Here is a 23,649-nt window from a genome sequence, read left to right on the forward strand (position 1 = left end):
TCTCCTGAACCCAGCTGTGATGCTGCTTTCCATTCTGTGTGTCAACCCTGCAGGTTTGAATAAGTTACTCTGCTTATGATTACTATCATATTTTCATTGCTTAATTTAATTAGAACCAATCTTTGTTTCTTATGACCATAGTCATAACTATATAGCTGAATGTTATATACTGATGCAAATTTAATAAATGCTAAAATGATACAAATTTAATGAAAGCTAAAAGAATGAGAATATTTGTATGGGCATTAAATACAGGGAAATAAACATGAATGGCTGGATTTTAACCATTTTTTCTCCAGCCCCACTGTTTGTATTTTGCTGTAATTCTTCCTCTGTTCTTCCTTCGTGGTCTTTGCAACTCATTGTTCACATCTAATTGCCTAAAAAGATTCCTGTGATTCCTGGTCAACATTCAGAGTTCCTAAGAGTGGTATGTGTATATGGCTGGGACATTCTAAGGGGTAAGTGGTGCCAGGATTTCAGCAGGTCCTGTAAGGCCTGGCCAGGTCTGTCATTAGAGAACAGAAAATGAGATTATAGACAAGAAAATTCAGATCCTGCTGCGTTTCTTTCCATTGAGGAATTTACAGTTTACATCTTAGTAATTCAAAGCATTTTAGACTAGCATCCTTCATGTCCCTCCTTTTCTTCCTAGCTCAATAACCTTTTCCTAATCCTTCTACTCCCTAATTTACAGAGTCAGAAGCTCCATGAGAGGGGGAGAGAAATCCATCCTTTAACCTGGGTATCCCCAGTGCTCAGCATAGATCACAGGGGGCATTTCAAGGTATACTTGACTGAACCAAAGGGCTTATTTATTAAGAAATGAATGCTTAGACTTTTGTTATTGTAAAGTATTCTAGAGACGTTATTTTAGCTAATCCCGATAGTGGGGTGTCAGGTCAGTAAACTGAGATCCTGCAAGAGTTGCTCTCAGGGTGTGAACCGGGTGGGGTCTTCAGAGTCAACAGTCCTTTATGGGTCCACTATAGTCCTGCTGCCTCCTCATTATCAAGAGTTCCTCACTCAATCCACTGCCTCCAATACAAACAAAGCCAGTTGAAATGACCAATCTCTACTCCAAAGACTTAGTTCTTTTATTAGGATGCAAATCAGTGGAAGGCAAAGAAGTTTGTCAGAAATCCTGTGTGGCTTGTTGGAGTAAGGAGGGCTGAAGATGCCATGAGAGGTCCCGTTGTAGCCCAGCTTCAAATGCTCCAGGAGATATGCTCTTCCTTGCCACCTAGATAGGTTGATAGACCAACAGGGTGCAGGGCAGCTGAGTGATTTAGGTGAGGCTTCCAGCATCCTAGGAAGTGCAAAAGAGCAATTTGCTCTTAAAGAAACCTTCAAATGTAAGCTCCACACTGCATGGATAGCCAGGGTAGAGCCTTCGAGTGGATCACAGCCTACAATTACTTTCTTAAGGTAGTAGTGTGTCCTGATTGTCTGGTGCATGCATTTTATGCTTCTTTTGTTATTTTTCAAGGCCCCTAGGTTGGGTTCTCACTGGCTTACCACTTAACCTTTTCTACCTAGTGCATCACCTCCCACCCTACCCTGCCTTGCCAGGTGGGGCCCGTTGTGGCCCAAGGTGCTCAGTCTTGTCTCTATGCCACGCATTGTGCCCTCTTCCTCTTTTTCCCCTGGAGATGATATCCACTTCTGTTTTATCCACAGTTTCTGCTAATTACTACAGTCCATACTTTTAAGAATCAAGTGTTATCTGCGTGAAATACAGCTCAGCATTTTCATTTATACTGCTCTTCTCTCTAGTCATTTTTGCAAAAAAAAGTGTCACAATGTATGTTCCTTAAGGTCAGGGGTGGTATCTTAATCCCTCCATAGGAATTAGCACATTTTTGAGTCACTAGAACATGCTTAATATAAAGTGACAGATGCATGTGTCATCAAGCATTATGTATGGCTAAATAATTCCTAGTCCTTAAAAATATCTGTTCCCTATCCCTTTACAAACACCTCCTTGCAGTTTCATGATGCTTTTGGAAATGGAAAGAGATTTGCTCTAAACATTAAGAAACAACAACCCACGAATGTCATCAACAATGAGACTAAATTACACACAGAGGCCCCTATAGTGACTCCAACTGTATCTAAATCTTTTTTGTGTATATTTGGTGCATTCGCAAGCCTTTTTCATAACCATCCTGTTGATACTTTAGCAGCAAACTTTTAAAGTTTACACATAGGTGTAGGTGTATTTTCTAAGTTAATTTTGCTGAATAATTTTACTTTATGTTTCTTTCCTAATCTTTGCACCTCAGATGGGTGAGGTTTAAAGAACGTGAATTATATGAAACATTTTGAGCTGCTTTACTCTAATGGAGCTGTATGAATCAAGAGTTTGAGGCGGACCATAACAGGCTCTTTATCTCCGGTTGCTATGCCAATGACGCCTGACTGCGACATGGCGAAATGAGAGCTGTCTGGATTAGTAAAAGACTAGTTCCCCTCCAATATTTCAGGAGAGAGATTTCAATCAGCTCACAGCCTGGGATGCAAACTATCTTCAGGTTGAAATCATGCTGTCAGCAGCATCGCAGCCTGCTGTGAAGAGTGCTACCAAAAGCATGTTTGCTTGGACCAGCTCCATACTGAGAAAGCCTACAGAAAAAGATAAACTAACAAGCAAAGACAAGACATTTTCCAAGTTGTGATGACTCCTGATCACATCCTAATTTCTTCATCCCCTCTTTAGATATGGTATATCTAAAATATGTCCAACTCCCAGAAGACTAGTGTCTAGGGAAAAGGCCCTCTGATGAGATAAACTGAATCTACACCAGCCCCATGCAAATCAGAATCTTCTATAGTAATGAGGAATATGAGGAAAAGAGAAAGTCTAAACAAAAAGGATCCTCTGTGCTTGGCTGATGGCCTTGCTAACTGCAATGATGTGCAAAGGATTATGGCTCACTCAGACCCAGCAACCCAGGCTGCCCTATGATTGTCCCACCTTCCCCAAATCACCACCTCCTATGGGCTCCTCACACTGGGTGAGAATTCCAAAATTCAATGGAAAGAAGCACTCTTTGAGTCTGATATAGCTGACTTCAGAACTCTGCTATCTCAGAGAAAATGCAGTAATAGCCTCCACAGTTGCTTATCAAACCCTCTGGTCAGACCAAGAGACCAAAGCAACCATTCCTAGGTTCGTGGTTTTCTTCTGAAGCAGAGGAGGGCAGGATCTTTATTTACTTATGTATGTATTTATCTATCTCTTTTTATTGGTGTAAAACATTTATTTATTTTTTCCCATGAAACACTCAAAGTTGAGGTCAGTGGGAAATAAGTTTAATCAAAGAATTGTACATTTTCTTCCTATGAATTCTGCTTTGTATTAGGAAATGACACTGTGATCCATTTCACTACAAGTAAAATACTACAAAATATTTTTTTTTTAAATTTACAATAACTCAAACACAAAAGCCAAGATGGGGTGAAATAAACCATTTTCTCAGAAATCTCTCATGTGTGCACAGCAAACAAGAGAGGAGAGTGAAAACAAGAGAGTAACTAAGATTCCCTGGTCACATGTTTCAAAAGAATTGGAGAGAAAAAATGGGATGGAAATGGTGATATGAAAGGAATGGATGTTAGTAGCACTGCCTCACTAATCAATCTATTGTCAATGAATACCCCTTCTTATATGCAGTAAATTTTGACTAAGACATCCTTTGCCCTGAAATTAGAAAATACCCTGGCAGTGGAAGTAGCTCTTTCACCTATCCTTAAGAAGAGACTCTCCATGAGCTACTGATGTGAACAGAAGCCTGAAATCGCATCAGAAGCTGTCACAGCATCCCTTCCATCTCTTTCATGAAAGTTTCATATACACCATCCTTAGTTTGCACTGAGACAGGAAGAGAAGGATCAGATTTGGGGACTGCTTTGGCAAAAGGCACAGCAGAATCATCCTCTGACTTTCTTTGGGGAATAGCAGTAGCTTCTTTATTCTCCTGATGCACCCTCAGTGCAGTGGGCACAAATCAAGTAATCTCCACCTTGGGATTAGTGATCTGTGGCTTGGCACTGATGTTTGCTATAGCTATCTTCTCAATGGTGGTTGCAGGTGTGTCACCTTGGGCCACTGAATCAAATTGGGTAGGGCACAGAAGTCCTGGGTTCAGCAAGGGTGCTGGTGGGAAAAGCCCAACTGGGGCAGGTCCAAGTAGAAGTACCAAAGGTGTGTGTATCATGCCAGAACAAGGTGAAGAGATACTTGGAGGAGCAGAGGGAAGCAGCCTTGGTAGAGGTCCCTGAGGAGAAAGGCCAGAAGGCAGAACTGGAAGAGGTTCTGGGGGAGGGCCAGGGGCTTGGGCTGGTCTTGGAGGTAAAAGTCAGGGCAAAGGCCCTCAAAGTCCTGGCATTCCAGGTGGTCTCAGAAGCAGAGTTGCTCCTGGAGGTGGCCTAGGAGGAAGACCTATAGGTAGTCTGGGTGGCTGTAAATGTGGTACAGGTGGTGGTCCAAGAGGAAGTTGACCTGGCATAGGAAGTATTTGTATCTGAGAAGGAGGAACAGACTGTGGAGGAGCCTGCTGCTGTGAAGAAGTTGTAGATATGCCATTAGAAAGAGATTCTTCTTTATGCTATTTTGTGATTGCTTTTCTTCTTCAGAATCAACTTCATCATCTTCATCATTATCCTCTGAAAATTTGTCTACTTCTCATCCCTCCTCTGGGATTTCCTGACCTGCCATTTGAAACACCATGGCATGAAGAGGAGTCAATTCCTTTATGTTTGTCTTTTGTTTGTTTGTTTGTTTCCCTTGAATTTCCAGGCATATCTGCAAATTGACTCAGATCTGACTTTTTTCCTTCATTGTTGTCTCCCATTACCATCACTGTGCACAGATTCATCCCCCTCACTTTCTCCATCTGATCTGTCAGTGTCACTGTCATCAGTGTTGTCATCATGATGATAATATCATCATCATCATGTCCTCAGGATAGCCATCATCCTCACTGGTTCTCGAAACATCATCATCATGACCTTGCTGAGCGAGTTCAGGACTATATAACATATCTTCATCTCTCCTGCATGGAGGAAGATCTAGGGCAAAGCCCACTCTGTGGCCATACATCTGCAAGACTGGAGGAGGAGGTGGACCAGTGGGAGGACAATGAGATTTCTGTCGGGAGGCAAACATGGAGCACCACGTCTAAGCAAAGGACATATAGAAACTGCCCGAGCTGGAGGTCCATAGGCTGAAGTCTTTTAAAGGATGGAACGTGGCTCGACACCAGTAAGTGGGATGTCCTGGATCAAGGTGTTGGAAGGAGCATGAGGCATATCTCGCAAAGGAATACTTTAAACTTCCAAGTGCTGAGCATTCTTCACAGCATCAAAATAATGGCTAAGTTGAGCCCTCTTTTGTTCATATTCTACTTCTAACTTTCTCAATTCTTTGTAAATACCTGGATTCTCATTTTCATAGTCATAGAATACATTTAAATGTTTCACACATCTTTTTTTTTTTAAAGATTTATTTATTTCTCTCTCCTTCCCCACCCCAGTTATCTGTTCTCTGTGTATATATGCTATGTGTTCTTCTTTGTCTGCTTCTGTTATTGTCAGAGGCATGGGAATCTGTGTTTCTTTTTGTTGCATCATCTTGCTGTGTCAGCTCTCCGTGTGTGTGGCGCCATTCCCGGGCAGGCTGAACTTTTCTTTTGTGCTGGGCAGCTCTCCTCACAAGGCACACTCCTTGCACATGGGCCTCCCTACGCGGGGGACACCCTAGCATGGCACGGCACTCCTTGTGCGATCAGCACTGTGTGTGGGCTAGCACCACACGGGTCAAGGAGGCCCAGGGTTTGAACCGTGGACCTCTCATGTGGTAGACGGATGCCCTATCCACTGGGCCAAGTCCGCTTCCCTCACACAGCTTTTTACGTTTGTCTTTCAGCACCTTCTCCCTTAACTGTGGCTGTTGCATGGGTTTAAACCTCATTTCATCCCATTTCTCTGTGTCGTGGATAATCTGCATGGGATCCTTTATCTTCAAAACTGCAGCTTGTACCATCATGAACTGTTTTTTATTCTTTAATTCTCTCTTCTGGGCTTCCTGTCAGGTCTTGTCTGTGGGGTTCATAAACTTTCTACTCTTGGTGGACAATGTAGATATCTGTCCCATCTTTAAAATATGTATTGTTTATTTGTTCATTAAACAAAACAAAGCAAAACAAAACACTTTTCTGCTGAGTTCCTGGGACTTCTAAAGCATAGTGTGGGCGATTTATGGCCTCTTTTACTTCACAGGGTCTTCACCTTGGCCCTTTGGTCTGCCACTCAGCCATTGTCATCTTGAAACCTCACCTATTTATTTCTTTATTTTTATTTATTTTTAAAGAAGCTTTAGATTACATAAATGTTACATAAAAAATATAGGGGATTCCCATATATTCTGTCCCTCCTAAACTTTCCCCCATTAACAACTATCTTTCATTAGTGTGGTACATCTGTTACAATTGATGAACACATATTGAAGCACTGTTACTAACCCTGGACTGTAGTATACATTATAGTTTACACTTTGCACCACACAGTTTTATAGGTTTTGACAAAATGTATAATGGCCTGTATCTATCATTGCAATGTCAGGCAGGACAATTCCAGTGTTTCAAAAATGTCCCATATTGCACTTATTCTTCCCTATCCCTCCCCCCAGAACCTCTAGTGGCATTGCCTTTATATCAATAATAGAAGTTCTTTCGTTGCTAGAATAATAAGTCTGCTTTAGTCCATAGTTGCACTTATGCCTTATGTTTGTGCATTCCTTAGTCTTGAGGATTTTGTGATGATGATGTCCACTGTTTCTGATTGAGAGGGAGCTTAGATTTCCATGGCACAAATGGATGAAACTGTCTTGCTTGCTTGCAGTTGTAGATACTCTCTGTTTTATGGGTTGGGTGTTGTAAATACTCTCTGTTTTATGGGATGGGTGTTGTCAACCATCATCCTTTTGCTAGTTGTCCTGGACCTCTCCAATGAACTGGAGAGTAGGTGTTGCAACTCTGCTGAGATTCAGTGCTCAACTGGCATATGAACAGACCGAAGATTTTTGGTTTTCTTCTGAAGCAGAGCAGGGCAGTATCTTGGACCTGATGGGCTGCCATTCTCTTGCCTCTCCTACACATTGCCCCATTATATGTGGAAGCTGTCATTTCATGGAAGAGAAGATTTGTTAGCAACTGTTGATGAAGCACCTTCCCCTTCCTAGCATTGAGCGAGCGTAAGTCCAAGTCAGGTCTGGAGGATATGGACAGAATAATAGAACATTTACCTAAAGGATTCCCATTTTGTGTATCAGAAGGGCTTCCAAGCACAGCAATCAGCTGTACCATCTCTCTCCTGCCCCTGAGCCATTTCAGTTTCAGCATGGTGAATGCACAGGAGAGATGAGCCAGCTTGTTCTCTCTGAATGGGCAATTCCTTAGCAAAACCCTAAATGTTCATGAAGATCAGTGATTTCTGTTTGAGCAATATGATTAGCAGAGTATTCCTCTGAGAATACTAGAAGCTTTGAATTTGCCTTAAATGCAAAGTTGCAAATAAAACCAGTCAGAGAAGTAAAAGAGGTGGGAGGGGGAGAGACTGTGCAAAGAACCATGGTTTACATTTGCAAATGTTTAAAGGTTAAATAATAATATGAGACATTAGACTAAATAAGCATTTTCATATTCATTTTTTTAAATCTTTTTTAAAAATTAAAGTTAATAGATCACAAGGAATTTTACATTAAAAAACATAAACAAAAAACATAAGAGGTTCCCATATAACCCACTCCCCAGCCCCACCACATTTTTGTAAATTATATATTTTTGAAGATATATACATCACACAAAAAAAAATGTTACAGTAAAAAATATAAGATTTTGAATGTAACATTTAAAAGAAAACAAGAAGAAAAAAAATATATATGAGGTTCCCATATATCCTCCACACCCCCACCCCACTCCTCCCACACCAACAACCTCCCTCATCATTGCAGCATACTCATTGCACTCAGTGAACACATTTTGGGGCACTGCTGCACTACACAAATAATAGTTTACCCTGTAGTTCACACTCTCCCCCAGTACATTCAGTGGGTTATGGCAGGATATATAGAGTCCAGCATCTGAGCCTGCAGTATCATTAAGGTCAACTCAAAATCCCAAAAATGCCCCCACATCCCATCTCTTCTACCCTCTCCCTGCCCTCAGCAGCTACTGTGGCCACTTTCTCTACTTCAGTGCTAAAATTTTTTCTATTACTCGTCACAATAGTTTTATAGTAAGTCCACTCTAATCCATATTTTATTCCTCCATTCTGTGGACCCTGGGATGGTGATGTCCTCTCCACCTCTAGATCAAGAGGGGCTTAGATTTCACATGGATAATGGATGCAATTCCTCTGCTTACAGTTGTAGGCACTCTTGATTGCCTGGTGTGGTGGTTGACCATCTTCACCTCCCTGTTAGCTGACCTGGGTAAGACCGATGAACAAGAGAGTAGGAGTCGCCACTCTGGTGAGGCTCAAGGTCCAGCTGCACATGGGCAGTCCAGAGATTTAAGTCTTCTGAGTATGGACCGTCCCTAGCGCCAACCCCAGGCTCAGTAAAAGTGACAGAAGGGACATATGCAGAAAAGTCACATCTGAGTCCAGCTCCGTCACACTCAGGAGCACAAATTCCAAAGTAGCGCCCTTCTATATTAATTTTTAACCACATAATTTCTTAAGTGAATTTTATAGATACAAACAATATGTAATTCATACTGTGATATAAAGTACATGAAATTCTGTAAGCGCATACACATACATTTATAAGCAATGAATATTTATTAGTTTATCAGATGTCTCTTTGGTTCATTAAGTAGCCAGAATTAGTTTATCCTTATTGAGGTATCTGGTACCTGATGTATAGAAAGAAACACAATGATGATTGTTTATGTTATTTCATAAAGCTTGGAAGCTTAAGCTTGTATGCTTCTTTTGCTTGGCCAAGATATTTTGTACAGCATACTCAGTTGGGATCCTGTACCAACTGTGTCATGTGCAACTACTAAAACCAGTAAAGAGAGACTCCAAACAGACCAGCATCTGCAGGTCTTTCCCACTGGGTCTTCCCTTATGACTGCCATTTGTGACAAGCTTCAGCTTGTGCCCATGGGATCCCAGGCAGGTCATGAGCTTTGCTTCCTGTATGTCTGCCCTACAGACTTTGGATTTATTTAGTCAGCTCCCAAAATTGTGTAAAGCCAATTTTTTCATAAGTAATTTTTGTAATAAAACAAAAAAATTACACCAATGAGAAGTATCTCTATTTTCAAGACTTTCAAGAATGATGTTCGATCTTCTATAATATATGGTGATTGAAAATAACAACAATGGGCTCAAATAAACAAGCCCTCTGTAGAATGCTGTAGCTGAAGAATGTAAAAGACAGCCAGCGTATAATCAATGCCTTGGTCTCTTTCTAGTGGCAAAAATCCCACAAAAGAAACCAGTAGAAATCAATATATGAGTGCACATATTTAACTATGGGAAAATAATACTCTCTTGACATGAGAACTTAATTGCCTATAATTGTTCTTGAAATCCAATATGTCAAATGAACCAATGCAAAAATGAGAAAGTTGAATGGGAAATATCCATCATCCATTCTCTGCAATAATCTAGGAGTATGAGGAAATTTAAGTGTTTTAGGTCATCACTGTACTATAAATATAAGTGACATGCTAATTTTTCACTCCAAAAGCACATGCAAATATATCTAATTTGATCTAACCAGGTTAAATTATAGAGTTACTGATTTTCACTACAACCTCCTTCACTCTTTCCATCTATATATTTTTTTTGTGTGTGGATAGTATCTCTTTTGACTTAATATCATGCAGAAATTTCCTTCATTCTCCAGGAAAAAATGAGCAATTAATAGTTCTCTTTGAATCTCTGCTTTAGATACTGTTTCATAGGAATTTATAACCTAATTTACTCTAACATCAAGTAGCAAGAATAGAGGAAGATAAATATTTATCCAAAATTAAAAATTAAAGAAATCTAAACTATTCTAAACTTTAAAAGAGTTTCTTTTAAGAAAACACACTAAGGAATAATTAAATTAAGAGAAAATCATTATTCACCATCGTCTGTGATTTAGAACAACAAAAATGTTTAAATCTTCATAGAATGTCTTTTTCCCAGCTAGAAGAGAAACGTGAGTCTGCTTTGATGAGATTAAGCAAGTCATTCAAAGTCACATGTTATGTAGCAGAGAAAGCATTTGAAGTTGGGACATCTGACTCCTAAGTCAATGCTCTTTCTATTATTGGTATTGAATTTTAGAAAAAACAAAAACAAAACAAAAAGCTCATCAATCTATTAACTACTTGCTCAAGACCATAAAAGAATATGTAACTTCCATTAAAATAGGGATGGAGGAAAGTTCAGGTCCAAAGCTTTGTACTTTGCCCAAGGAGAGGGGGGTCAGGCACTACTGTGGACATCCAGGAATTACAAGTAGAGAAGCAACAAAAGTAGGATACAAGAGGGAAGAGAGGGCATTGGAGGCAGATGTAGGAAGGAGAAAACTTAAAACAAAGGCCATGTTTATGATTTTTTAAAAGACAGGATACCAAATCCATGGTTCTTACAGTTGCAGTAAACTAGAAACAAAAGAGGCAATGTCCTGTGCTGCCAGTGTCCACATTTATAGCTGGCACCGATACTTATACACTGCTACACCTAGCAGGGGTCCTCCCTGAATGCTGGAGCTGGTGGACTGCCTATGGAACAGGGCGTGTAAGGGGGTCAAAGAAGCCCCCTTTTTCTGTCTGCTATTCTCTAACCTACTCTGGGGGAGTGTGGGTCATGGAGTTTTAGTTGGAAGAAGAAAAATTTTAAGACCAAATCTCTGAATGTTTCACTGAGAACAAGACCATTAACCAATGGTAAAAGTAGTAAAGTATGGCTTTACCCTGGGACCTTCATTTCTGCTTCCCTTTTCTCTCTTTTATCATTTCCTTTCATGCAATTACTTGGAGGCAGTTTATTCTTCCCCTGCTTTCCCTATCAAACCGCTCTCAGTAAACAAACAAACACCTATCTTCTCATAAAATCAGTTACAACTTGATTTGAACATGATTAAATCATTGTTACTTTTTCCAGGGGGATTTGCAATTTAAGCTTTATCTCCAATCTTGTAATAAAAAGCATGATGCTATTAAAGAATATCACTAGTCACCAAACAATGGGGATAGCAGGGGTTCCCCTGACGGAAGTCAATTGCTCAAGTCCCTAATCCACTAAATGGGATCTAAGACTATTGTTCAAAGGAGGAAGGGGTTGAGTGTCTATTAATGTGCTAGGCTATGGATTAGGGACCTAATCCATATGTATAGAATATCTGCTGATTTAAGTGTGCTCTTGTTTGTATCATCTTTACTTATGAAAAGACATGAAAAGTGTCAATGGTCTGAATCCAAACATGTCAGATTTGACCATAATTAACTTAAGATTAAATATTAAAAACTGAGAGTCAGTATATCTCTATCACTAAATGGATTTCACATAAACTATCTTACTGAGCTTCACATAACCTTAGGAATTACATGTTATCATTTCTATTTTGTGAATATTGACATTAATTCAGTTTCTCACAATTTGAACTTGGGCTTTCGTTTATCAAAGCCCATGCCTTCTCTAAATCTAAGGGACTTGCTACAGTCTATTAGTGTTTTTCAGATCCCTATGTTAAGCAGGCAAGTATATTAATAACAGAAAATTAACAATGTTAAAATTTTGCAAAATAATGTTATGAATAATAAATAAATTATAATCATTATTCCAAAGAAAAGCATGCTATCTCAATGGAATAGAAAGGAGAGAACATTAGAATAAATATTTAGGGAAACGGACTTGGCCCAGTGGTTAGGGCGACCGTCTACCACATGGGAGGTCCGCGGTTCAAGCCCCGGGCCTCCTTGACCTGTGTGGAGCTGGCCCATGCGCAGTGCTGATGCGCGCAAGGAGTGCCTGCCCCGCAGGGGTGTTCCCCGGTGTTCCCCCCATAGGGGAGCCCCACACGCAAGGAGTGCCTCAGTAAGGAGAGCCGCCCAGAGGGAAAGAAAGTGCAGCCTGCCCAGGAATGGCGCCGCCCACACTTCCAGTGTTGCTGATGACAACAGAAGCGGACAAAGAAACTAGACGCAGCAAATAGACACAGAGAACAGACAACCGGGGGAGGGGGGAAATTAAAAAATAAATAAATAAATCTTAAAAAAAAATTTTAAAAGACAAGTTTTTTTTTCTTATATCAGTAAAAATTGAAAATTTTATGAATGGGTATTTTGCAATGTTATTTCTAAGTGAACACATCTTCAACATTTTAATTTGTTTGCAGCTCAGTTTAACTCATCAGGAATTTACTGTGTACCTCCTTATGACTCGGACGGCTGTGGGAGCTGGAAATAAATGTATAAACAGAAATTCCAGTTCTCTAAAATAATAGTTAATCCTAACAGCTGATGGTTCCTGAATGTTCAGTATGTGCTTGGCATTCTGCTAAGAGCTTTGCAAGCATCATCTCCTTAACACTGTGGTGTAGATGGCCTTGGTGTTATTCCAGAAAAGCTTCCAATGATAAAGAGAGTTGTTCACTGTCACACAGCTAGCAAGTAGCAGAGCATGTCCTCAGAACAAAGCAATCTGGCACCAAATCTTGAACTTTCAACCCTTAAGTTTTATTAACTGCCTAAAGACAAACTATACAAACATACCAACTAAAGATGCATATAATGGTAAAACACAATAAATGATGCTCTATTTTTGATATTCGAATGTCACTATCCAAGTGTGGTCAGAAAAGAAGAGATCCCCTTAGACACAACCTATGCTGGGCTAGAATGGAAGCTTTATGAGGTAGGAGCATTATCCATCATCCATCTTATTCACTGTTGAATTTCTAGCCCCTAATTCATAGTCTAGCACATAACAGACACTCAAAGATTATTTTATGGATGAATTCATTAAAAAATTTTTTATCATATCTACAGAGGGATAGATTTGGAATGTATGGAGTGGAGCGGGTGGTCATTCCTGGTGGTAGAAATTATATCTTTTCCTTTCATTCATTGATTCTGAGTATTTGCTGGGTATCTATTGTGCAAGGTTTTTACATGAAGAATGGCAAGTCTAGCATGGATACTTAACTGGTCTGATAGAAGGATGGAGCCTGCCAAAGTTTTGGAGTAGCAGACATACACATGGCTGTTTACTTGGAGGTCTGCAGTCATACTATCTAAACTTGCTTATGTGCTGGGGTAGGTATAATAACTTGAGTGAGCTCATAACTGCCTTTTAAATATGCTGAAAGAGACTCTAAGGAAATCCTAGCTAGAAAACATTTTAAAATGGGACCCCATAGGTACAGTTGATTAAATCTGAATAGAGTGTGGATTAGATGATCATATTGTATCAGTGATAAATTTACTGATTTTGTAATTGTTGTATAGTTGTATAAGAGAATTTTCTTGCTTTTAGGAAATACAAATTTAAATATTAGCAGTAAAAGGGTACAATGCTCTCACCTTACTTTCAAATGGTTCAGGAAAAAAAAAGAATTATAATAAATACTAAAGCAAATGAAGAAAATATAAATATTTGGTAGATCTGTGTAATACATATGCAGGAATTCCTTGTACTACTTTTGCAACATTTTTGTAAATTGGAAATTGCATGAAAATAAAAAGTTCTAAAATAAAATGAGACCTACAGATAGACTCCCCAAGCAAGGTTACTTACCACTTTTCATTTAAGAGCTGGCTTTGAGTCAGGTGTTTGATGCTTGAACGGGCCACAAATTAACAGACCATCATCATGAGTCATCATCTCAAAATCATTTGCTATGCCTACAGTGATTTTTATGGTCACATTTGTAACTTCTGCTCTAAGCCAAACAATGAGTTGATTATGGGAAAGGAAGGCATTTTGATAGATGTATATATTCTTATTAAAGTGTTGGAGCTAGATTTTAAAATATGAATATTTAATTTTTAAAATAATCAGTTAAATAGGGGTCATTATTCCTATTTTTAGGCATGCAAAATCAGAGCCCATAAAGTTTAGCTATAATTGGCAAGTAACATTGGCAAAGATCAGTAAGCTGTGAAACAATTATTCTCAGTTCTGGCTGCACAGAACAATAAGGAGACCTTTGAAAAATCACCAATGCCTTGGCTCCACCCTAGAACTTCTGTTGTAGTTTTTCTAGAGTAGGCCCTTAGAATCGATAATTTTTAGAAGTTCCCTCAGGTTATTCTAATGTACGTCTTGGTTGAGAAACATGACTACAGAGAAAAGACATGAAACTAAGTTGGTAGTCTGACTCCAAATCCTGTGATCTTTCTGCCACAACCTGTGTGAGAAACTGAAGAAATAATTACAAGTTAAGTAAATAGAATTTACCAGATCAGCATTCTTAATATGTTCGACACTGCCAAAAATATAGAAAACTCAAAAGCATTATGAAATGTCATAAAACCTATGCAGAATAATTTTTGCAAATATTATTCTTTTATTTCACCCATTTCCAAGTAGCTTTAATATATAGTTTCTCATTCCTTAGAATTATTTGAAAGCAAAATTAACATACAAAAGAATATTATCAGTGCAATCCCAGGGCTTACCACTGGAATGCCTAAAGACAGACTTCTAAGAAGAGAAAAAAATTAGACCATCCTTGCCAGAGAGACTAACACAACTAGTTACATGAAGGCCTGCATCCCTGTTTTCCTCAGGTCCTGAAAGAAATCCAAGTCCCTAAAGTAATCCCTTATTTCCCAGATTCTCCCTACACTATGGCTCTGAATGCCTCCTACAATAATCCATAATTATGCCCTTCATAAACCAAAATTTATTAACAGTGTCTTCTGGAGTTCACTCTTCAGAGAAATGCCTCCTCCATCATTTTCTTGAAATGTTTCACTTTCTTGCTTTAACTGAAACCTGACTGCTCTCTGACCTCTGCTTCAGCAGAAGCCCTCTCATTTAGAACCTGCTTTCTCTTTCACAAATTTTGTACCACAGAGCCTGGAGGGGTATCAGAAATCCTCCTAGATATTGCTGTACCACTGTTCTGCTCTACCCTTCTCCCTGCCCCTTATCTTTGAAGCACCTGCCATCAGAACATACCATTGCTACCACTTCTTTTTGTGGATATCTGCATTTTTCCTGATCACCCTCATTAATTAAAGATTTAGCACCTGTCATAACAACTTTCTCTCCACCAATAATTCTCAGTAATTTTAACAATCATATGGGTGATCCATCCAATATCCTGGCTTCAGAGTACCTGGACTTTCCTCACCTCCAATGCTTGCATTCACTATACCACCTTAACCACCCATTTTCATGGTCATTTCCAATCATTTTGCTACTTCTAAGAAAATCTAATCTTTAAGCATTAAATCTCCAAGTGGCTCTTGCTTTTGCAGCTCATTTTCTCTGATTGCTATACACCATCCTCTTCATTCCAATGCTTAGTTTAGATCCATCATCATATTCATTTTCTTACATTGAACCTCAACACATTACCCATATTTTCTTCTATCATACTCACCTGGAAAAACCTTATTCATAGTTTAATCCATTTTCTACCTATTTTGTGGCTGGTGAAAAACACATAATGATGCTGACTTATCCACCATAATTAATAGTCATTAACTTCATTTGGGATCTTAATGCTTGCCTAAAACTACACTACATTTAATGGTCAACTCTCTGGCTCTCCCAGAAGATCCATTTACTCTATTCTCTTTCATTTCCTCTCCATTTCTCATTGCAAAATAGAATCAGAAAATTATCAAATCCTGATATCACCAAATCTAATAATGCATATGTTTCCCATTATACATATTTTGCCTCCCCTCCTGTTATGCTAGATGAAATGTCATTTTTTCCATCCTTCTACTTGTTATTAGATCTTATCCCATATGGCCTCCTTCAATATCTTGCTTCTCATTATACCATCTCTCCCCTACTGTCACATTTCTTTAAACTTTTTAACAAAGCTCCATGAAAGTTTTACCTAGCGTTTCCATCTCTACGTCACTTAAATTACTCCAATCAACCTATAGTTCCTACCACTCCACTGGAAAAGTCAAGAGTCCTCATCAAAGTCACCTATGACATTCATATTGGAACATCTTTGGGGTGATTTTTCAGTCTTATCTTTTTTCATACCTTTAGAGCATGTGACATATTTCATAATTCCTTACCTTTAGATACTCTTTCTTCATTAAGTTTCCTGGACAACAAACTCGCTTTGCTTTTTACCTGCCTCTCTGGGGTTCTTTCTTAATAATTTTTGTTGGAATCTTCTAATCCTGATTTCTAAATGTAAAGGTACCTCAAGACCTGAGGCCTTTTCTCATCTCTGTTTACTTTGTTTTTGTCCTCCCTAGGATATCTCATCCAGTGTTGAAGCCTGCTTAAACTGTCCATGTGTTCATGACCACTCTAACACTAATTAGTAACCCTGATCAGCAGAGTTGTTTGTCTATTTGCCCACTTAATCTTTCTATTTGGACGTCTAATAAATTTAACTCTCAGTTTCCTTTTCCAGACCTTCTCCTCTCTGTTTTCTCCATCTCATTTAGTGGCATCTCTATTTACCCAGTTGCTCAGGCCAAAACATTGGAGTCATCCTTAACTCATTCCCTTCTTTCATATCAGCAGTAGGGACAGTGCAGTAGGGTCAATGTGCTATAAAGATATCATAAATTTATTTTTTATACATTACATTTGAAGGTAGAATAAAACACAAAACCATCAAAAACTTTTCTTTCTAAAATTAATATTTACTAATACACTGTATTTAAATGGATAAGATTCAATTAACCAGAAAAGCAAAACATCAAAAGCCTAATTTTTGGGACTGTTCATAAAAACGATCTATCACTTCAATTTGACCCATTACATGCAACACTTAAATATCAATGTCCTATGACTTAGGCCTTATAAAAATGTCAGAGGAGTTTAAGTTTTCCAACACAGCATTTATTTTCCAACTATCCATTCCTATTTTGTTGTAAACAAGCACAAGCACAGAAGGTTGCTGAGCTAGGTGTAGGGAGACAACAAACACATTAAAATATTCTTCATCTCACAGGCATTATCCGTCAGGGGCAAGGGGCCCTACATTTATTCACAGTTCCCTTATGCCAGGCTCTATGCTGGCTTGGCAGTTTACATAAGCTGTTTCATTTGAAATCCTTTAAAGGCTGTCATTAATCGTGGGTAACCATGGGTAGGGAGCATTGTCTTTAGCATGGGAGAAATAGGCAGAACAGAAGTAGCAGGATGAGCCAGTATGCTAACTTTCCTCTCTGACTTCAGAACTGGTCCCCTCGAATTTAACTTCTACACTGCCAAATCGCTGATACACTGTACTAGTTCATAGATTTCTCAGTTTTATTCCTCAATGTAAAATCCTTTGTTGAAATCTCATTTCCTGCTGGCCCTGCCTCTGTCATGAGCCTCAAACCTCAAATTAACCCTCCACTCCAACTACAATGAACTATTTATAAATCACCTGAATACCCTGATCCACATATTCATACCCCTTCACCTGCACCTCTGTCTTTCCACACCAAATTATTCTATCATTAAAAAGGAATAAATAATCTTAAAATCTCGGAGGACTGAATCAACAAAGTCCATTTTTTGTTAACAATAGGCGTTTACTGCTCATCACTTCTGGACCAGAGAGGCAGAGTAGACATGGTCTCCAGTGTGGCCAATCTTGGTGGTAGAGGGACAGGAAAAACCTGGCTCACTGGGCAAAATTGGTCCATGCCATGCCTGCCTTAGTGGAGGGATTAGGAAAAGAATAGGTCCTAAAGTAGGAAGAACCAAAAGTATCTGGCAAAAGGAATTAATGGCTATTACATAACAGTTTGGTGAACTCATGCAATTCCTTCAAGACTCAACTCAAATGTTTCCACCTTTTGTGATCCCCACCCTTTTTGTACAATCTATTCTCATTTGTACTTAATTTATATTTTTTACTTAGTGTTATACTGCAATTATTAATTTACATGCTGGCTCCCCAACTATATTATTAATGTTTTCAGTATAGAAAGTGTATTTTATTCACTCAATTTTGATCCTTAAGCCATTGTATCTTTTATTGTTGCTAGAATAGTTGAAGCAATGATGGTAAGAAAAACATATAACCCTGTTTCTGGCCCATCAACTCTTCACTGGAAAGTGACATTTTGTCATCAGAAATGCAAATTTTTGTTACAAGGCTTAATCCTCTAAAGATATCAAAGAATGCCATTAAAAAGCATGTTGTTTTGCATCATTATAATTGAAACTTCTGGTTAACTTTTTCATTTAACATTTATATAGCCTTCATTTGGTGTCTGGCATGTGAACTCATTTAATCTGCATAACAACTCATTTTACAGATGAAGGAAGTGAGACACAGGGAAGTTAAATAACTTGTCACAGCACAAGAGACACAGTGAATGAATTAAATCCCAAGCCAACTAGCTTCATACTTCTTGTTCTTGACCACTAAATTCTGCTCACTTTTTATAGCAGTATGACTTCTTGAAAATTGAGTAATTTATCTAGAGAATATTAATGTGGGAGAGATAAAGTTGATCATACCAGTAGTTCCTAAACACTTGTCTGTTTGTAGATTAATGATGAGATGATTGTACAGGAATCTTCCAGGTGTCAGAGATTCCATTTGGTATATTTGTTATTAAAAAGTAAACAAACTCACAGTTTATTTTGATGCATAGCCATATTTAGAAATTAGTGGACTAAATTATTTTATCAAGGTTTGTCCCTGTAAAACAGAGGCTCTTAATCATTTTTGATCCATGGACCCCTTTGCCAATCAGGTGAAAACCACAGATTCCTTACTAAATTCACAATATACTGTGTATTATTTAATAAATATATCATACCTGCACCAATACATTCCCCACAAGAATGATTTTTGAATTTCAATTCAAGCTCAGGGACACCTTGTTAAGAACTGCTGTTAAAAATAAGAGTCCATTCATTTATTCTCATACTAATAGTACAGTAGGAAATAGGTTCTCTCCATGGGTAACTGTCATCTTAGAGTAGAACTTTCATTCTTTCTGAAGAAACTTGTTCCAACCATACTATAAAAAAGTTAAACCATCCCAGAGATATTAGCACTCCCTATTGCTAGCTTAGGAAATGTCAGTGCTATACTTAAGTGCTCGTAAAAGCTCTAAGTAGAATTATCTGTTAATTTTAATTGTAACATTAATTTTGAAAAAAAAGGAAAAGTTAAATCATAAGCAGATATTTATACTTGCCAAGAATGTCTTTAAGTTAACCAGTGCTTAAAATATTTTAAGAGATCCCTAATGCACTGAGTTGAGTGTAAATTGAGCTGGTACTTCAAAAATTATAAAATGGTTTAAACAATAGGATAATTAAGTAAGTTTAACAGACTTAATTAATCTCACATTCAACTGGTTTCATGCTGTCTCCAGGAGTCTTAGGTGCCACTTATATGAAGTACTTAGCATAAAGTGATGACATATTAATAAAACAATAAAGCAGCCTGCCACCTTAAAATGGACATGACCTAAGAAAGTCTTCCTAAAGATTTAAGAATAAAAATATTAGTACATGATATCAAAAGTCTCTTTTACCTTTCACTGCTGAAAAAGTCAAATTAGCAGGACACACAATTCTGAAAGTAAAAACAACAACAACAAAAACACCTGGCACCCCCATCTCTGCATATGCATTTACCAAATGCCATTTAGCTTTAACATGATCATGTGACCAGTCTACAGGGCTGTGTAATGAGAACAAATATATTTCTATAATGAATGGAGTTATTTTAATTAGGAATAATTAACATATTTATGTGTGTGCTAGGTGTGGGAGAGCCCCACTGAAGAGTTATTGACTCCATATGACATCCTCCAAATCATACCCGAATGAAGGCTAACAACATTCATTAAAACAAAACAGCACTCGGAAAGACACTGGGAATTCAAATTTTCTCCCACATATGGGATTTGTTTACTAGTCTGCTTTAGCTTTAATGTGATAGGAGAGCATTTATGAATATTTTCAGGAATGGAAGATTAGTCAGCCAAAAGGGGTGTTGATGCAAAGTACCATAAAACTGTTGGCTTATAAAGGGGATTTTTGGGGGCAAAGCTTAGAGTTACAAGGCCCTAAAGAGTCCAACTCAAAGTTATACTTCCTTACCAATCTCTGTTGCCATGTGTTGAACTAAATTGGTGGGAGATATCAGGGAGGGTTCAGCCTTCCTCTTTCTTTTAACACTTTCTGGGCCCATCTTCTTCCAATCTCAGCTGTAGGCTGGAGGGCTCATTTATTTTTGGACTCAGCTGCTCTGTTCTCCTCACAAGGTCATTCATAGACAATTAGGCTACTCTCTCTTCCCAGGGCCTCTACTATGTTCAGGGAGTTGTCTCTATTCCTTTGTATTCTTCTCCATGAATCTACTTCCATATTCTTGACTGAGTGTACATTTATGTAGCCCACCAAGGGGGCAGGGACTCAAGGCTGAACACCCTAATGATGTAGACAAATGAAAGCCTAATCTTGATTTAATAAAGTAAAAGGGAAACCTCTGACTTTTATACAATCAAAGGGGTATCATGCCTAGAAGAACAGACCAGTTTACAAACATAATCAATATCTATGGAATTCAGATATAATATCAAACTGCCACAGAAGATAACAGTTGTTCTTTCTTTGTATTGCTCATCTATCAGCATCAAAACTGAACCTATATCCAAATGCTCATAAAGTTCCTAAAAGCCTCTATTGCCCTTTGGGCTGGCCCCAAATTAATCAATTAATCTATCTCCAGTATTCATAAACATGAACACTTGAACTTCTCTGAAACTCAGTGTCATTTTAGATTCTTCCCCTTTCCCCTCTCCAGCCAGCCATGGTGTCCAGCGCATTCCTGCTGAATGTGCAGGAACTGCTCCTGTGCAGCTCCTCGTCATCCCTCACTGGGTAATTGTGTCAATGGACTCCTGATTAGTCTCCTCAACCACCTTTCCTTCATATTGTGGGCCAATTTATCTTAAGTCTTAAGTCAGATAATGCTACTGTTCCCTTTAAAAGCCCTTAGAGACTCCCTATTTCCTGCAGAATGTAGTCCAAAATACTATAATACTCATTGAGTATCTTTTGTGATTTCACCTTATTCAATCTTTTCAGCTCTGCCTCTTTCTACATTTTTCCCTCCCCTCCACAACCAAGGAAAATCAGTCCCACCCAACACAATGTAGGAACAATTTTAATGATGGGGCACTGTAGTCTATTTCAAGCTATGGTTACATACTGACTATGTCTATATATACTAATCAATTGTTTCTAGCAGAAGTATACACAAATCATCATTCATAAGGGAAATAAATCTAACTGCCTATAAAGAAAACTGTTTCATACTTGGTTGAGAAAGGGGAAAATGAGGTGTGGTTGCACATTCTAAAATGTGACTGTTTCCTATTGGCCGGGAACTTAGCAAGTCACAAGTGACCATGATGTGGAACATGCTTAGAGCCACAGGTAGATGGGAAAGAGGCAGAGGGAGGAAAAATGACACATGCACATGCTCTTCCAGACTTCTTCCTTTGCTGTCTATAGTCTACAGGAAAGTCCTATGCCTGGAACAAATGTATTATATTTACATAAAATTATAATTTTTGTGACCATAGAGTTTCCAAGCTATAAAGAGGGATACAAGTGTGAAAAGAAGAATTGGCATTTATAATAATTTTGCAAGAACACAGCAACTGGAACTTTCTGGATCTGAGTACTTCAAAGGAATTTCCAGAAGCAGATGCAATAAATGAAGGTAACAGAGGGCCCAGCACTGTGAGGTGAAACCCCACAAGCTCTAGAAGCTGCTGAGTGAGAAAGATATTTGGTACTTTTGTCCTGTACTTACACAATCCAACATCATTATTCCATTATGAAGAATATTTTGTCACTTATCAAAGTCCTACACTATTTTTATAGCAATTTTTCTTTTTTTTTTTTTAAAGATACATAGATCACACAAAATGTAACATTAAAAAGTATTAGAGGTTCCCATATGCCCCACTCCCCACCTGCCCTTCTCCTCCCATATCAACAACCTCTTTCATCAGTGTGGCACATTCATTGCATTTGGTGACTACATTTTGGAGTACTGCTACACCGCATGAATTATAGTTTACATTGTAGTTTATATTCTTCCCAGTCCATTCAGTGGGTTGTGGCAGGGTATATAATGTCCTGCATCTGTCCCTGCAATATCATTCAGGACAACTCCAAGTACCAAAAATGCCCCCCATATCACACTTCTTTTTCCCTTTCCCTGACCTCAGCAAAGAAGTTTTGGATCACCCATTTTTTAAGAAGTTTTGAATCACAGTGGGTTTCAACTATGGCGGAAGAGGAGCACTGGTGTGGGATGTCATTGATGGGGGACACATGGATGGGAGGGAGTTCTCCACGGCATGTATATAGGGTATATAAATATGCCAGGATATTCAGAAGGGTTGCACTTATGCATGTCTCAGCAGGATCAGCTGAGGACCAGAGATAGCCAAAGTAGATAAAACCCCAGTTACTGGTGCTCCTGAGGGCTATGGAGACCCACAGGTACTTTGATCACAGCAGATGGTTCTGGAATTCAGTGCCTTGCCAGTGGGCCCTACTTTGGAATCTGTGCTTCTGAGTATGATGGAGTTGGACTTAGATGTGACCTCTCTGTACATGCCTCTTCTGTCACTTTTACTGAACCTGTGGTTGGTACTGGGGTTGGTGTATGCTCAGGTGACTTGAATCTCTGTACTGTCCAGGTGCCAGCTGGGCCCTGAGCCTCAGCAGAGTTGCAGCACCTACTCTCAAGTTCATTCGATTTACCCAGGTCAGCTAACAGGGAGGTGAGGACGGTCAGCCACCACACCAGGGAACCGAGAGAGTCTACAGCTGCAAGTAAGAGAATCCCATCCATCAGTCATATGGATCTAAGTCCCCTCTCGACTTAGAGGTGGACTGGACATCACCATCCCAGGGTCCAAAGGAAGGAGGAATAAAATGTGGATTAGAGTGGACTTACTGTTATTCTAGTATAGAACTATTATGACTCTAGCAATGGAAGAAATTGTATCATTGATGTGGAGACAGAGGTTCTGCACTATTTTTAAAAGGCTTTTTATTTCTCCACCTTCTCTAAAAAGGAGTGCAGCTGTGAGCAGACAATACTTGGCCACAGCTGAAACAAGTGCACCAGCTCAGGAAAGGGGCTCTGGGAAGGGCACCGACAGTGTCCACCACAATCTCACTATCCACACAGTTCCTTACTGAATATTTAGCAGGGTTCAAACATTATTCTGAAACTATGGGCTCTCACTGAGTGACCAGATAAAATTTACAATTGAACATACTGCTTTGAAAGTAGTCCTTAAAATATGCTCCCATTTGTGCCTCCAATAATCAAGCTTTAAACATGCACAGGCAGCTCCTGAAATGTGATTTTAAAGTGGCATATACCACAACATGGTGCTTCAGAGTGGAATCTTTAGCATGGTTAGCTACATTCTC

General features: G+C 38.9%; 1 long non-coding RNA gene and 1 pseudogene across 1 annotated transcript in view; one reads left to right on the plus strand and one right to left on the minus strand.

The window, feature by feature from the left end:
• Positions 1–23,649, plus strand: part of LOC131273683 (uncharacterized) — a 314,969-nt gene that overhangs the window by 159,352 nt on the left and 131,968 nt on the right. The window lies entirely within an intron of this gene.
• Positions 3,816–6,157, minus strand: LOC101414628 (WW domain-binding protein 11-like; annotated as a pseudogene).

The sequence above is a fragment of the Dasypus novemcinctus genome, chromosome 16 (genome assembly GCF_030445035.2).
Source record: "Dasypus novemcinctus isolate mDasNov1 chromosome 16, mDasNov1.1.hap2, whole genome shotgun sequence".
Classification (NCBI taxonomy): Eukaryota; Metazoa; Chordata; class Mammalia; order Cingulata; family Dasypodidae; genus Dasypus; species Dasypus novemcinctus.